The sequence below is a fragment of the Dendropsophus ebraccatus genome, chromosome 4 (assembly GCF_027789765.1).
Source record: "Dendropsophus ebraccatus isolate aDenEbr1 chromosome 4, aDenEbr1.pat, whole genome shotgun sequence".
Taxonomy (NCBI): domain Eukaryota; kingdom Metazoa; phylum Chordata; class Amphibia; order Anura; family Hylidae; genus Dendropsophus; species Dendropsophus ebraccatus.
In genome coordinates this window covers 164,268,017-164,282,774 of record NC_091457.1, presented here as the reverse complement: position 1 = coordinate 164,282,774, position 14,758 = coordinate 164,268,017, and the positions used below count along the sequence as shown (strand labels likewise).

General features: G+C 47.3%; 1 protein-coding gene across 2 annotated transcripts in view; it reads right to left on the bottom strand.

The window, feature by feature from the left end:
• The window catches only part of LRRC8D (leucine rich repeat containing 8 VRAC subunit D), a 49,919-nt gene extending 36,596 nt beyond the window's left edge, over nt 1-13,323 (bottom strand). Inside the window, exon 1 of one of the 2 annotated variants that reach the window (XM_069967645.1) lies at nt 13,198-13,323. The gene's annotated coding sequence lies outside the window, so the exon portion shown is untranslated. Of the gene's footprint in view, nt 1-12,975; nt 12,996-13,197 lie in introns of those variants that run through there. The other variant, XM_069967646.1, reaches the window with a different exon arrangement.
• Between the last annotated feature and the right edge of the window lie 1,435 nt (nt 13,324-14,758).

Genomic DNA, 14,758 nt, shown 5'->3' with positions numbered 1-14,758 from the left:
GAGACGCTCCGTACTGTAAGTGCTGGATGACCCGACACAGTCTCATCACCACATTACGGCTGTGTTCACACAGTTTTTTGAGGTGTATGTAGAGATGTATTATGCCTGGATTTATCAGATTAACCCTTCGCAGAGATGAGGTGATGTTAGTGCTGTCACCATTACAGGAACAGGACCAGAGCTGGGCTGTTTGCCAGTAATACCGTATGCCCTGTCTCCTTCCCCCTCTCCTGCACAGAGTACATGGTATGCCCCACCCTCCTTTCCTGTGTTCTGTCTTACAGAGACTGTAATTAGGGACGGATTTTCCCTAGCAACAGGCATAGAACATCAGACTGCTGAGAAGGGAGACACCTAGTGGCCAAGACTTTAGAGCTGTTTTTTTAACAGGCCAGGAGTCTTTTTTTGGTAAATGAAGTGATTTATAAGTATATAAAAAAAAAATGACAAGGATCATTTAAAAAATCCTATTAAAGGCCTGATTTGCCTAAAATGCAGAGGAAATAGTAGTAGTAGTAGTAGTAATAGTCGTAGTAACTTTAGTAGTAGCAGTAGTAATAATAGTAACAGTAGTAGTAATGGTAACAGTAGTATCATGCAAGTGTAGGGTTTGCAGAGTCACTATCATGGTCGACTTGTTTGGCAATAAACCTATAGCACAGAAGGTCACTTACACATTAACCTGCGTACAGACCGTGCACATAATCATTACCCGTCCGGGGAAGAGAAAGTTATATAAAGTGCTGAATAGAACTTAATCAGTGATCCGGGATACGGGCACAGTCGATAAAACGTGGAGCTCTTACCCTGGCGGAAAGGTCACGACGTATAGCGGAACAGAACTCAAGGTTTCATCCCAGAATCCTCATAGAGACGCTCGAGAACGTAGACGTAATAAATACTCAGCCCGGCCGCTGTTCTTGTAGATTGTGGAATGAAGAAGGAGGAGGAGTAAAGGAGAGGACGAGGGGTTAGCCAGGATTAGAAAAAACTATCACAGCTACTTAATGCACAAACAGCGCAACCCCTGTTCTTAGGTTGTGTGTGGTATTACAATTCACCTACATTTAATCTAATGGAACTGACCTGCTATCCCCCCCACACACACACACACACCCACACCCACAAGCTGAAGACAGGAGAAAGCCGCCATGTTGTGGTGGATCAAGTCTGGCCTACACATTGCGGAAACTCCTGGAGGAGGATGAGCTTTAGTGCTTGTCGGTCCATGTAGTGGATTTTCCCCCATTGAGTTGTATATGAAGGTCACATAACCGATGTGATACAGGATATTAGCACATACAGCTGTAAATAAACGTACATAATACTCATCCCTATAGTCCAACTTTATTTGTTCCGATGGCAGCACTGTTCATGTTTTTTATCTGCTTAAAATATAAATAAATTTCCACATTGAATCACTGATTAGAGTCGTCTGCATATTGTCTGACGGAATCCTCACCACAGGATTGGTAGGTTGGTAGGTAATAGCTCCAGGCGTCACATTTACCACCACCATACCAGACTGAGCAATACCGCCATGCTGTGACTGGATAACACCGCCATGCTGTGACTGGATAACACCGCCACACCATACCTGACCAATACCACCATACCACCCACCCCCACCCCCCCTCAAAAAGATACCAGATTTTATGGCAAGTCTGAAGGAGAGACTAAAAAAAATAACAAAGACAAGTTGTTTCCTTTCCACCAGCTCAATGGTGGTGCCTAGTGGTAAATACAGCCCTGAGTACAACTGCCCCCTGGTGATGACCCGGCAGGATGTAGACAACACTAACGGAAAGACACAAACAGATACGGCGTTGGGGCTAAAGACTATATTTATAAAAAGGGGTCCGGGCACATGCGGACTATTTAGGGTATGTTCATATCTCGTTTTTAGCCACACGTCGGGCTACACGGCAGAAATCAGTGAAAAAAGGATGCTGCCGTGCGGCCCGACGGCACATGACGGCCACATTGACTTTAATAAGCAGGACAGAGTCACTATGTGACTGTGTTCTGCTCATTTGCAGGACGTACACGGCTTTTGTGCAGTCGACCACGCTTTTGAGTCCTGCACAAAAGCCGTGTACGTCCCGCAAATGAGCAGAACACAGTCACATAATGACTCCGTCCTGCTCATTAAAGTCAATGTGGCCGTCATGTGCCGTCGCCCGCACGTCGGGCCGCACGGCAGCATCCTTTTTACACTGATTTCTGCTGTGTAGCCCGACATGTGGCTAAAAACGAGATGTGAACATACCCTACAGAGGTATAGTGTGGTACAGTAGACTTTGGAATGGTATGATACGGTACAGTGTAGTGTAGCACAGTACAGTGCAGTATGTTATAGTGTGGTACAGTATGGTACTGTATAGTGCGGTGTGGTACAGTGCAATGTGTTACGGTATGTGTAGTGTTTTGTGGTGTGGCACGGTATAGTGTGGACGGTGCAGTGAAGTATGGTGCGATGTGGTGTGATACAGTGTTTTGTGTTATGGTATAGTGTGGTAAGGTACAGTGTGGTATGGTGCGATACAGTGTTTTGAGGTACGGTATAATGCTGTGCAGTAAATTATGGTGTGCAATGGTATAGTGCGGTGTAGGATGGTGCAGTGTGGTGCAGTAAAGTATGGTGTGGTATAGTGTGGTGTGGTACGGTGTAGTGCAGTGTGATACGGTACAGTGTTTTGAGGTACGGTATAATGTGGTGCAGTAAAGTATGGTATGGAATGGTATAGTGCGGTGTAGTATGGTACAGTGTGGTGCAGTAAAGTATGGTATGGAATGGTATAGTGCGGTGTAGTATGGTACAGTGTGGTGCAGTAAAGTATGGTGTGGTATAGTGTGGTGTGGTAAGGTGCACTAATATATCTAGAAATCTCTGCCAGTGATTCATCACATTATTAGTACCAGTCCGTACCTTCCCAGAATGCAATGTGCGGACTATCTGTGGGTTTTGAATGTTTGAAAATGTAGTGACGCAGAATCCAATGTATTCGTCTATGTCTAACCGTTCCCTGATCCACCTATGTTCCTGGCACTGTAGCTGTACTATAGAAAGTCACCTGCACTATAGAGGATGGAGGGATTGTGCGCCCCCACCTGTGGCCATATACATTATACAGAGGTAGGATGATAGGTAAGTGACCGCTCTCGTGGTGAATAATTGATTTCCCAGCACACCATTCACTCTTTAGTCTATATCAGCCATTAGTTTTATTCCGACTAGCCGTAAATGATCCATAGGACGAACCATCTTTCTAGGATCAAGCAGGACAAGAGACTATTGGACCAGAACTTCAAACATGGCCGACTTTAAGACTATGACCATCTGTGACTGGTCGGATAAAAAGATAGTTATACACCTCTAATAGCTGCCAGGATGAACGTCCTCACAGCCACAAGCTATCCCTCCTCATCCCTCCATGTCCTCAAAGGAGGCTCAGACTTCTCTAGCCGTGTTGGCTGGGTTTTCTTGGGACGGTTATAAAACGTTTATGGCCGCTATATTGCTCCTTACAGCTACGGATTACTAGTTGTTGGTAATTCCGGCGATGCCACTATTAGCCAGGATACATTTCCTGTCCTTACGCAACCTATCACTAAATAAGAGGGTTTTATCTCAATATCAATATCGACCTTTATGCCGCAGATTTACAGCGATCTCATGACCTGGAGGAACCTTTGGAGGAGACTACTAGATAGAGATTACTGGAGTATTTTATGACGGCCACATCTGACTTAACAACTTAAAGGGGTAGTTCACACATAAACTGGTTCCAGAAAGTGACCAGAGATTTGTATTTTACTTCTATTAAAAAATCTCCAGTCTTCCAGTAGTTATCAGCTGCTGTATGTCCTGCAGGCAGTGGTGTATTCTCTCTCCAGTCTGACACAGTGCTCTCTGCTGCCACCTCTGTCCATGTCAGGAACTGTCCAGAGCAGCAGCAAATCCCCATAGAAAACCTCTCCTGCTCTGGACAGTTCCTGACATGGACAGAGGTGGCAGTAGAGAGCACTATGTAAGACTGGAGAGAATACACCACTTCCTGCAGGACATACAGCAGCTGATAAGTACTGGAAGACTGGAGATTTTTTTTTTTAGGTTCATTGGCCCTAACCTGCTGGTAGTGCCACTTTAAGACTTGTAGAGAATGACTCCCTCAGTGTGGACAGACTGGATCCCTTGAGTGGTAGTCGCAATTCTGGTGACTTAGCAGTGCAGCATACACTCCTCTAGTACACATTCACTAGACTGTCCCCCAGGCTGTTCTGAGCACATGGCCTCTCCACCCTTAGGCTGGGTTTACACCACATTTTTGCAGTCTGTTTAACCTACACATTTTATTGGGGGGGGGGATTAAACAGCCCATGCAATTGATGTGAAATCCATTTGGATCCATTTTTCCATTGATTTCAATTATTATAAAACTAATGCATTTTTTTCCTTTTTTTAGCGTACACAAAAGACGTGGTTGACCTTATTTTTGTGTACATTAAAAGTAACCATTTAAAAACGCATCCGTTAAACTGAAAATGCAAAAAAACGGTGTAAACCCAGCCTTAGCGACACTAAAAACGCTCATTCAGAACCCCTGCACACTCCAGGAAGATGAGTGTGCACATGGACGACGAGGCCAGGAGGGACTGATGTTTGGAGGGCGGATATCTAAAGCGTACGGCCAACTCCCGGCCGCTTTCGGTAAATGTGCGCCATTAAAACTAGATTAAGAGGCGTCTACTAGAATGCATGGCGTTCTTCCAGCAGTAAGGCCTTTCTATGTTTGGGGAATAAGAGTTCAGCTCCTCAGCTACGTCACTTCACAACAGTCACTGACATGGAGAGAACAATACTGTATTGTCTGGCCGCTCACACTTTTTGGCATTTACTGGCTCGCTTCTAGCTCTGGGCAACTCGGCAGCGAGAGTGAGAAACCTGACAATTCACAAACTCAGAGTAGGAAGTTATTTATTTTTTAAAGGGATTGTTCACCCAAAATTATTCTCTTTCAGATCAACTGGTGCAAGAAAGTGCAGGAGATTTCTAATTTACTTCTATTTAAAAATCTGCAGTCTTCTTGTACTTATCAACTGCTGTATGTCCTGCAGGAAGTGATGTATTCTCTTCAGTCTGACACAGTGCTCTCTGCTGCCACCTCTGTCCATGTCAGGAACTGTCCAGAGCAGCAGCAAACCCCCATAGAAAACCTCTCCTGCTCTGGACAGTTCCTGACATGGACAGAGGTGGCAGCAGAGAGCACTGTGTCCTGCAGGACATACAGCAGCTGTTAAGTACTGTAAATTACAAATCTCTGGCAGTTTCTTGCACCAGTTGATATGAAAGGAATTTTTGGGGGAACTACCCCTTTATTCAATAGTGATAAAGTCTACTTATCGCTTAAAAAGATTTAGAAAAAAAAAAAAACTGGTGGTTCTGTTACATTAACCCTTCAGAGCACAGTGGACATCCAGACATAGATGCACTGGTACTTACACAAGGGACAGCTGCTCTAAGCTTCATGGGTGGTCAGAGATGAGATAGAAGCCTTGATTTACCCTTGAGGAACAGTGTGGATCATTTTTGCTAAGTACAAAGCCCAGGCATGCTCAGGCTCTCTCTCTCCTGCACACAGCACTAGCTAAGCCCACACTCTATAACTCTGTAACTTTCTATAATTTGTCTTGATCTAGCAGTTACTAATGACAGATTGACCCTGACAACAGGCAGTGAACAGCTGATTGGAAAGTAGTGAGACACCTAGTGGTCAAGACTTGGGGGCAGGGCAATGCTCCAAAAGGCCCTAATGGACACAGTATTACATTAAAACTGCACAGGAACGGTGTCGAAGATGAAAGTAAGAGAAATATCTTCATGCTCAGCGCCCCGTGCACATTAGGAGGTTATGAGCAGGTTACATTCGTCTAACCTGCTGATAGTTTCCCTTTAAGTAGCAAATCTCCCTAATCTGCCTTATTAATAATATCCAGACAGGTCCCTGCGAGGATCTTTCCTATCCCTTGCAGCCTGTATGGTTAGTGCAGGCAGACACGGCATACATTGTTACACCGTCGGAAACCGTACAGTATTACCTTTATATTTTAATTCCTTCTAGTTTTATAGAGTTTCTCCCACAGAAGGTTTTACATTTTTGGAATCTGTTCTTAAAGGGGTACTCCAGTGAAAAGCTTTTTCCCAGTAAATGAAACACATTACAAAGTTATATACCTCTAATATGCTTCAGTCACCTATCTGCCCCCTTCCCTATCTTTTACCCCCTCATTCCCCCACCAGGAAGTGAAGTAAACTCACTCTTACCTAATGACTGCTGACCCCAGGCTTTTCTGTGGCAGCCATTTCGTGACAATGACATCATCAAGAGGGAGGTGGGTCTAAGCCCTGTTGGGCCAGCCTCTCTTTGTCAGATGACAGGTTGCTCAGCTCTGATTGGATGAGCAAGATGTAAGCCATCTAACAGTTCTACAGAGTCAGTTAGACATCACAGGAGACAAAGTGCATCATGGGAAACCCCAAACCAGGAAGTGAAGAAAAAATTAAGACACCAACTGGAAAAACTATGTTTATGATTGATTTTTTTTTATCAGTGCCAGAGTACCCCTTCAATACTAATGGAAAATACGTAGAACTGAAGTATAAGCCGGATATACCAGAAGCCGACGGCCCTGTTATAACAATCTGCAGACATATCCCATCTGGGACAACATAAAAATATATTATAATCATAGTGTAATACCGCTAAATCTACTCAGTACTGACAAGTGTCCGCTCGCTGCTGCCCACCACATTTCTTTTTATAGTATAGAGAAAGAGCTTGTCCAGGACAGAGGGTCTGAGCTCCACCCTCCTGGCACCGATCAGGGGTCCTGACCTGCTTTAGGTCCAGCAGCCAGTGCACCTGTCACCATGGCGCCGGCTGACATCAGACATCAGAAGGAGGGGGGGGGGGGGGATAAATGATGGGGCCAACACCAGATCTCTGCCTCCCCAAATAAAAACATCAGTTTTAACCAATTGGCTTCCACATATCCCAGAGGACCCTGACCCCGTGGAGATCCAGCAGTCGCTGCCGCACAGGTTACAACTTTGTTTCAAAAAGTTTCTACAATTATTTTCCCTTCATCTGATTGGATGTTTTGTCCCCGACATGTGGATTCCTACAATTCCTACAAGCTGAATTCAGATGAATGAGAAAGTTGTAGAAATTCCTGTATTGAACCTGAATATTCTGTAACTAATAACGGTAAATTAGAAGGGGAGAAAGGAATGAAGAACGGCCAAACTGAGGGGGAATGTACAGTCCAGTCAGTCAGTGACCGACCACCCCTTGTCAGTGACCGAGCTTCCCCCCCCCCCAGTCAGTGACCGTGCACCCCCCCCCCCCCAGTCAGTGACCGTGCACCCCCCCCAGTCAGTGACCGTGCACCCCCCCCAGTCAGTGACCGTGCATCCCCCCTCAGTCAGTGACCGGGCATCCCCCCCCAGTCAGTGACCGGGCATCCGCCCCCCCAGTCAGTGACCGGGCATCCCCCAAATCAGTGACCGGGCATCCCCCCCAGTCAGTGACCGGGCATCCCCCCCAGTCAGTGACCGAGCATCCCCCCCAGTCAGTGACCGAGCATCCCCCCCCAGTCAGTGACCGTGCATCCCCCCCCAGTCAGTGACCGTGCATCCCCCCCCAGTCAGTGACCGTGCATCCCCCCCCAGTCAGTGACCGTGCATCCCCCCCCAGTCAGTGACCGTGCATCCCCCCCCAGTCAGTGACCGTGCATCCCCCCTCAGTCAGTGATCGTGCATCTCCCCCCCCCCCCAGTCAGTGACCATGCATCCCCCCTCTCTTTCCTCTCCTGATGGATCAGTCTCCAGCCCCTCTCTCTCCTCTCCTGATGGATCAGTCTCCAGCCCCTCTCTCTCTCTCCTCTCCTGATGGATCAGTCTCCTGCCCCTCTCTCTCCTCTCCTGATGGATCAGTCTCCAGCCCCTCTCTCTCTCTCTCTCCTGATGGATCAGTCTCCAGCCCCTCTCTCTCTCTCACCTGATGGATCAGTCTCCAGCCCCTCCCTCTCTCTCTCTCCTCTCCTGATGGATCAGTCTCCAGCCCCTCCCTCTCTCTCTCTCCTCTCCTGATGGCTCAGTCTCCAGCCCCTCTCTCTCCTCTCCTGATGGATCAGTCTCCAGCCCCTCCCTCTCTCTCTCTCCTCTCCTGATGGCTCAGTCTCCAGCCCCTCTCTCTCCTCTCCTGATGGATCAGTCTCCAGCCCCTCTCTCTCCCCTCCTGACGGATCAGTCTCCAGCATATGGATATATATATATAGAGTAGCTAAGTGCATAGACATTGCAGCACACAGCTCCCCCATGGATAACAATTCTGGGCTCCTGACTGGGCCGGCTTCTTCAATTAACCCTTTGCAGGAAAATAACTTTTCATTGGGTCCAGAAGTATATGTGACTATGCAGAATATTACACCCAGGCAGCCACATATAAGTAGTATATAAAGACATGAGAAAAGCTCCGTCATGGAGCAGAAATGTGGCCTATGTTTTTAAATTTTCTATGGAATAAAATTCACTGTTATTTTCCCTGAACCTGGGAGAGCGGCGGTGCTGTGTTCATACGTTGTATATATAGAAGTGATGGCCGGGATCTTAGGGGATAGGAGCCTACCCCGATCCCTGGCCGCAGCTTTTCTGCAGGTCTATGGGAAGGAGCCACATGACAGAGATTTATGACGGTCTCCCAAGAGGTCACACCAGGATCCTGCAAATCACACACAGTAATGGAGTCTCTGACAGCTCCTCGCCAGCCGAGGGGAGAGAAGACTGATCATTACAACATGGCGGAGAGATAAGGTCGGTGTAAGGCGCTCCGGACGCAGTCACAGGTGACGTCAGCCGTAACGGTCACCACCGGCGGATCGGCACAGATTGGGGATGATGCAAGAAAACTTGATCAATGTTTTCTACCAATTGTATGAAGCAGCGAGACAGAGCGTCCTGCGGCCTACAGCGGGTTCCCATACAGACGTTCACAGACATCACTCACATTACTGACTTATCCTGCTGCCGCCTAGAGATGGCAGGACGTTCCTATAAGTATCTATTGCCGCCACAATGTATAGCAGCCCATTGTTAGAGGAGCAGATGGCACAGGGTCCATAAAGTATGGCTCCCATATACAGGAATGGGTGATTGGGGGGCAGATGGCACAGGGCACATACGGTATCACTCATATACAGGGATGGATGATTGGGGGCCAGATGGCACAGGGCACATACAGTATCACTCATATACAGGGATGGATGATTGGGGGGCAGATGGCACAGGGCACATACAGTATAGCTGCCATATACAGGGATGGATGATTGGGGGGCAGATGGCACAGGGCACATACAGTATAGCTGCCATATACAGGGATGGGTGATTGGGGGCCAGATGGCACAGGGCACATACAGTATCACTCATATACAGGGATGGATGATTGGGGGGCAGATGGCACAGGGTACATACGGTATCACTCATATACAGGGATGGATGATTGGGGGGCAGATGGCACAGGGCACATACGGTATCACTCATATACAGGGATGGATGATTGGGGGGCAGATGGCACAGGGTCCATACAGTATGGCTGCCATATACAGGGATGGATGATTGGGGGGCAGATGGCACAGGGTCCATACAGTATCACTCATATACAGGGATGGATGATTGGGGGGCAGATGGCACAGGGTCCATACGGTATCACTCATACAGGGATGGATGATTGGGGGGCAGATGGCACAGGGTCCATACAGTATCACTCATATACAGGGATGGATGATTGAGGGGCAGATGGCACAGGGCACATACGGTATCACTCATATACAGGGATGGATGATTGGGGGGCACAGGGTCCATACGGTATCACTCATATACAGGGATGGATGATTGGGGGGCAGATGGCACAGGGTCCATACAGTATCACTCATATACAGGGATGGATGATTGGGGGGCAGATGGCACAGGGTCCATACAGTATAGCTGCCATATACAGGGATGGATGATTGGGGGGCAGATGGCACAGGGCACATACGGTATCACTCATATACAGGGATGGGTGATTGGGGGGCAGATGGCACAGGGCACATACAGTATCACTCATATACAGGGATGGATGATTGGGGGGCACACTGTGGATCTGAAGACATGCAGGGTCAGTGTGGCCGGTAGTTTCAGCATTTTTAGAAACGGATACAGGGTCGGATATGGGTGATAGATTTAAGCTGCAAAATCAGGGTCTGGGTGCACACGTATGGGGACACACAACAGCAGTGGGGGCATGCAGCGCGGCGCTCTGGGGGCATGCAGCTCGGCGCTCTGGGGGTATGCAGCGCGGCGCTCTGGGGGCATGCAGCGCGGCGCTCTGGGGGCATGCAGCGCGGCGCTCTGGGGGCATGCAGCGCGGCGCTCTGGGGGCATGCAGCGCGGCGCTCTGGGGGCATGCAGCGCGGCGCTCTGGGGGCATGCAGCGCGGCGCTCTGGGGGCATGCAGCGCGGCGCTCTGGGGGCATGCAGCGCGGCGCTCTGGGGGCATGCAGCGCGGCGCTCTGGGGGCATGCAGCGCGGCGCTCTGGGGGCATGCAGCGCGGCGCTCTGGGGGCATGCAGCGCGGCGCTCTGGGGGCATGCAGCGCGGCGCTCTGGGGGCATGCAGCGCAGCGCTCTGGGGGCATGCAGCGCGGCGCTCTGGGGGCATGCAGCGCGGCGCTCTGGGGGTTTAAAATTTTTACTATACACATACAGTATATACAGGCTGTAGATGATACAGTACAGAGCTACAGATATGAGATCTTACCTGCTATGATACATTATTTACGTGGTGCCCAATACTGCATTTCATACACAGTATACATCTCCTGTATATACAGCTATATACCTCACACACATATCTCCTGTATATACAGCCGTATACCTCACACACATATCTCCTGTATATACAGCTATATACCTCACACACACTGATCTCCTGTATATACAGCTATATACCTCACACACATATCTCCTGTATATACAGCTATATACCTCACACACATATCTCCTGTATATACAGCTATATACCTCACACACATATCTCCTGTATATACAGCTATATACCTCACACACATCTCCTGTATATACAGCTATATACCTCACACACATCTCCTGTATATACAGCTATATACCTCACACACACTGATCTCCTGTATATACTGCTATATACCTCACACACACAATGATCTCCTGTATATACAGCTATATACCTCACACACAGTGATCTCCTGTATATACAGCTATATACCTCACACATCACCATTGCTCCGGTATACAGCCATATACCTCACACACATATCTCCTGTATATACAGCTATATACCTCACACACATATCTCCTGTATATACAGCTATATACCTCACACACATATCTCCTGTATATACAGCCATATACCTCACACACATATCTCCTGTATATACAGCCATATACCTCACACACATATCTCCTGTATATACTGCTATATACCTCACACACATATCTCCTGTATATACTGCTATATACCTCACACACATATCTCCTGTATATACAGCTATATACCTCACACACAAACTGATCTCCTGTATATACAGCTATATACCTCACACACACATCTCCTGTATATACAGCGATATACCTCACACACATATCTCCTGTATATACAGCTATATACCTCACACACATATCTCCTGTATATACAGCTATATACCTCACACACATATCTCCTGTATATACAGCTATATACCTCACACACACTGATCTCCTGTATATACAGCCATATACCTCACACACACACATCTCCTGTATATACAGCTATATACCTCACACACAGTGATCTCCTGTATATACAGCTATATACCTCACACACACATCTCCTGTATATACAGCGATATACCTCACACACATATCTCCTGTATATACAGCTATACACCTCACACACATATCTCCTGTATATACAGCTATATACCTCACACACATATCTCCTGTATATACAGCTATATACCTCACACACACTGATCTCCTGTATATACTGCTATATACCTCACACACACTGATCTCCTGTATATACAGCCATATACCTCACACACACTGATCTCCTGTATATACAGCCATATACCTCACACACATATCTCCTGTATATACAGCTATATACCTCACACACACATATCTCCTGTATATACAGCTATATACCTCACACACACTGATCTCCTGTATATACAGCTATATACCTCACACACACATATCTCCTGTATATACAGCTATATACCTCACACACACATATCTCCTGTATATACAGCTATATACCTCACACACATATCTCCTGTATATACAGCGATATACCTCACACACACTGATCTCCTGTATATACAGCTATATACCTCACACACACTGATCTCCTGTATATACAGCTATATACCTCACACACACACTGATCTCCTGTATATACAGCTATATACCTCACACACATCTCCTGTATATACAGCTATATACCTCACACACATATCTCCTGTATATACAGCTATATACCTCACACACACTGATCTCCTGCATATACAGCTATATACCTCACACATCACCATTGCTCCGGTATACAGCTATATACCTCACACACAGTGATCTCCTGTATATACAGCCATATACCTCACACACACTGATCTCCTGTATATACAGCTATATACCTCACACACATATCTCCTGTATATACAGCTATATACCTCACACACACTGATCTCCTGCATATACAGCTATATACCTCACACATCACCATTGCTCCGGTATACAGCTATATACCTCACACACAGTGATCTCCTGTATATACAGCCATATACCTCACACACACTGATCTCCTGTATATACAGCTATATACCTCACACACACTGATCTCCTGTATATACAGCTATATACCTCACACATCACCATTGCTCCGGTATACAGCAGACACCTGCCGGATTCGCTGCCTCTGCTGCTCGGGCGGCTCCGGCCGTGAATGGGTTACACTGGATATTCCGCCGTATTCTGCCCCAGCCATGTGCCCCCCTCTGCCCCAGGTATTTGCCCCCCTCTGCCCCAGGTATTTGCCCCCCTCTGCCCCAGGTATTTGCCCCTCTGCCTCCTCCTCCTCCTCACCTGAGCTGAGGGCGCACTCCCCTCCTCCCCCGGCAGGTGCCTCCTTCCCTCAGTCACACGCTGCGGCCTCGGTGCGGCACGCGGAGCCCCGGCTGACACATAGCACGGCCGGCTGCTGCTGCTGCTGCTGCTGCTTCCTGGAGGCGCTGAGGAGCTCGGAGCCGGCTGACAGGACGGGAGGAGGAGGAGGAGACATTGCATAACAGCCGCCTCACCATTTGTCATCAGCATCTCGGTGCCTCCCGCCCTCTGCCCCCCCGGGCCGGCAGGTGGAGGGCGGACGGGTCACTGCGGCACCGGGGGAGATGTGTGTGTGCACCGTGTACTGCCACCGCCATTGTGTCTGCACCGGGAACCGGCCATATGGTGCCCGCATGCCAGCCTGAGCTATGGAGGGCAAACCGGGACACCGCATACACATAGCACGGTGTCCGGGTGATAGTACTGCTACATAGTGTCCGGGTAATAGTACTGCTATATAGTGTCCGGGTAATAGTACTGCTATATAGTGTCCGGGTAATAGTACTGCTATATAGTGTCCGGGTAATAGTACTGCTATATAGTGTCCGGGTAATAGTACTGCTATATAGTGTCCGGGTAATAGTACTGCTATATAGTGTCCGGGTAGTAGTACTGCTATATAGTGTCCGGGTAATAGTACTGCTATATAGTGTCTGGGTAATAGTACTGCTATGTAGTGTCCGGGTAATAGTACTGCTATATAGTGTCCGGGTAATAGTACTGCTATGTAGTGTCCGGGTAATAGTACTGCTATATAGTGTCCGGGTAATAGTACTGCTATATAGTGTCCGGGTGATAGTACTGCTATATAATGTCCGGGTAGTAGTACTGCTATATAATGTCCTGGTGATAGTACTGCTATATAGTGTCTGGGTAGTAGTACTGCTATATAGTGTCCGGGTGATAGTACTGCTATATAGTGTCCGGGTAATAGTACTGCTATATAATGTCCGGGTAATAGTACTGCTATATAATGTCCTGGTGATACTACTGCTATATAGTGTCCGGGTGATAGTACTGCTATATAGTGTCCGGGTAATAGTACTGCTATATAGTTTCTGGGTAATAGTCCTGCTACATAGTGTCCGGGTAATAGTACTGCTATATAGTGTCCGGGTAATAGTACTGCTATATAGTGTCCGGGTAATAGTACTGCTATATAGTATCCGGGTAATAGTACTGCTATATAGTGTCATATAATGTCTCAGTAATAATACTGTTATATAGTGTCCAGGTAATAATACTGTTATATAGTGTCCAGGTAATAATAGTACTGATATACAGTGTCCTGCTAATAATAGTGTTATATAGTGTCCAGGTATTATTAGTGCTATATAACAGGTTACCCATATAACAGTGCCATACAGTGTTGAGTAGGGTCCAGGTAATACTAATTTACTGTACACAAAAACAGTGCCAATATATAAGTAATAGTACCGTACTGTACAGAAAAAAGTTATGTATATAATAGTGCCGTGCTGTGCCCAAATAACATGGCCTAAAGCCAGTCTTACCTGTACTGTGCAGACACCTCCCGTCC